A 3,523-nucleotide genomic window follows, 5' to 3' on the forward strand; every position below is an offset into this window, starting at 1 on the left:
GAATAACTAAATCATGTGACGATAAAGTTTCGAAACATGGTTCTGCGAATTGTAGAATCAGGTATTACGTTTTATTTAGGCCAATTACATTCACATAGTACACAAGTGTGGACAGCTTCGCCATCATCACTTTCTGTCCCTGCACAAGTGTCGTGGGCACCCCGACGCTGAAACACAGATTTCTGTGGCACGTTGAACTGTCGAGCAGCCCTGAAAGAACCCATATGACCTCCCATAACAGCATTTACACCGCCTTCCATTGACTCCAATGACCAATCTTGCCTAGACGTTTGTCGCCGATACTTGCGAACCATCTGAAATAAAACATGTGGAACGTACTATTGAGTCAGATCATTCCTGGTAATCTATATTAAATAGTAAATACCGTATTTCCAATAGTCAGTCGTTAAAGCATAGCAAGAATACTGACTTTGCACGGTTTGTGTATTTTTATTCACCATATAGCCTAAGGCATACTTTGTAATTAATTAGTAAACGTTGGAATAACGAATACCATTCTATTTACAATTTGTATTCAACGTATAATGTACGTGTTCAAAACCCGCAGCGAGACGATAAGAACGTAATGGTTGGACAAATAGTGGAGGCAAGACGGGGAAGCTCTCCATCTTGCCCCACCCCGTCTTCCCCCCTTCTATGCTGTCAGGTTATGTTACGCCTACATGAACACTATGTAGTGAACACTGACTACTGACACAGCAGTTTACTGTTAATGAGACGTACTATTCAGTGCTATATATACTGTCTGGACAAATGTTCACGAAACACATGTTTTAGGACCTCGAAAGGTGTAAAACATTTCAAATCAGTATAACAATTGTACGTACCTTGCAAAGCTTACAGAAACCGCCGCGAAACTAAGGTTCAGCAATGTCAACACACTGGGACCTGTGTACTGGTGATGTTGCCATAGCTTTCCACAAATGGCAGTACTCTATCTGTAGCTTATAGCCCTTGCCCGTCTTACCCCACCTCCCCGTCTTGCTCCGCCTTCCCCTACTGTATCTGGACCCTTACTCATCATACTGCGATTTCAGTGTGTCCTCTACAAAACATTTGAAGTTACATATTACGAACACTGAAATGAAAATACATTCGTCTTCACTGGTCAGCCTTTAAAGAAGCCTTTTGCACGTCGTAGATGCGAACTGTGTCACACCATTGCATCTACTAGATTCCAGATCTGTTTTCTGTGTACCCTCTCCCAGTGGTTCCATGGAAATTATTTTAAAAACATGTTGCAAGCCCTAATGCTGACATAATGCCCTAACGGAATAAGATGGGTCCGAACATGGCAAGAATGATAGTTGGCGTTAATCGATGGAACCATCCTGGGAAGGTACACACAAAACAAGTTTGGAATCTAGTAGATGCAGTAGTGTGAAACAATTCGCGTCCAGGACGAGTAAAAGGTTTCTTTGAAGACTGTCCAATGTAAACGGCAGTATTTTGATTTCTGTGTTCGTAATACATAACTGCAAATGCTTTGTAGCAGATCCACTGCGATTGCTGTATGACTATTAAGACGCCAGATACTGAACCACGCATATTACTTTTAGCACTCTAACCCAAAACGCTATCCGCTGTACCAACAGTATCCTGACAGACGTACTGACCATACACGTGATCACAGCGTCGCCATCAAGCCAATCTTTATGTCCATTCACTGCCCGAAATATGAGCGGGACGAAATTTTGTAATAGACATATTTGTACTGCTAGTACGTGAGTGCGATTCGAAGTCTGAGTGCGCGAATTTTTGTTAACCTGTATAATAACGCTAGAACGACGAACCCGCAAAATTACAGACCAATATCCTTAACATCGGTTTGCTGCAGCAAAGCATCGCTTGTGCCAAACTGAACTTGACCTTGTCTCATATATTATCCTGCGAACCACCGGTGAAGGGTAACAGGCAGATACATAATCCTAAATTTCCCAAAAGCGTTTGACACGACATTCCACTACAGACTGTTAATGGAGGTCCTGGCATACGGAGTGGGTTCCCTGACTTATAAGTGGCTGGAAGACTTTTTAAGTAATAGAACTTAGCAGGTTGTCTACGACGGCAAATGTTCATCGGACAGAGGTGTGTAGTCAAGACTGTCCGCAGCTCGTGGTCACCCGGTGGCGTTCCCGCTTCCCAAGCACGGGACCCCGTGTTCGATTCCCGACGGGATCAGGGATTTTCACCTGCCCCGAGATGACTGGGTGTTTGTGTTGTCCTCATCATTTCATCATCATTCACGAAAGTGGCGAGATTGGACTGAGCAAAGGTTGGGAATTTGTACGGGCGCTGATAACCGCGCAGTTGAGCGCCCCACAAACCAAACATCATCATCATCATCATCATCTAGTCAAGACTGCCCACAGGGAAGGTGACAGGACCGTTCTTGTTCTCCGATGACAAAAATGATCTGTCTGATAGCATGAGGAGCGATATGCGGCTGCTTGAAAATCATTAAAGCAGTCTCTATCGGAACAGATGGCTAATTTTGTTTGGCAGCCGGTTTCGGTCAATAATTTAGATCATCTTCACCACCTGCAGAGTGACAATTATCGAACTATGTGAAATAAAATCGTCATAACTTCTCAACGGTTAGGATGTTCACACTGTGCAGTCGACCGCGTTCCATGATTGGAATTAGTACTCGCATGTATTGTTTTGTTTAGCGACGAAGCCCACTTTCATTTGGATGGGTTCGTCAGTAAACAAAGTTGGCGCATTTGGGGGACTGAAGAGTCCGCATTTCCCGATGTAGAAGTCTCTTCATCCTCAATGGATGACTGTGTGGTGTGCAATGTCCAGTCATGGAATAATCGGTGCGGTATTCCTCGATGGCACGGTGACTAGGCATTAGGAGTGATTTAAAATGGAATGATCATATAATGTTGATCGTCGGTAAAGCAGATGCCAGACTGAGATTCATTGGAAGAATCCTAAGGAAATGCAATCCGAAAACAAAGGAAGTAGGTTACACTACGCTTGTTCGCCCACTGCTTGAATACTGCTCAGCAGTGTGGGATCCGTACCAGATAGGGTTGATAGAAGAGATAGAGAAGATCCAACGGAGAGCAGCGCGCTTCGTTACAGGATCATTTAGTAATCGCGAAAGCGTTACGGAGATGATAGATAAACTCCAGTGGAAGACTCTGCAGGAGAGACGCTCAGTAGCTCGGTACGGGCTTTTGTCAAAGCTTCGAGAACATACCTTCACCGAAGAGTTAAACAGTATATTGCTCCCTCCTACGTATATCTCGCGAAGAGACCATGAGGATAAAATCAGAGAGATTAGAGCCCACACAGAGGCATACCGACAATCCTTCTTTCCACGAACAATACGGGACTGGAATAGAAGGGAGAACCGATAGAGGTACTCAAGGTACCCTCCGCCACACACCGTCAGGTGGCTTGCGGAGTATGGATGTAGATGTAGTAGATGAAGATGTAGACTACCGAACGGTACGTGAAGATTTTGAAAGATGTTTTTATCCCGATTATC

Source organism: Schistocerca serialis, chromosome 12, assembly GCF_023864345.2.
Source record: "Schistocerca serialis cubense isolate TAMUIC-IGC-003099 chromosome 12, iqSchSeri2.2, whole genome shotgun sequence".
NCBI lineage: Eukaryota > Metazoa > Arthropoda > Insecta > Orthoptera > Acrididae > Schistocerca > Schistocerca serialis.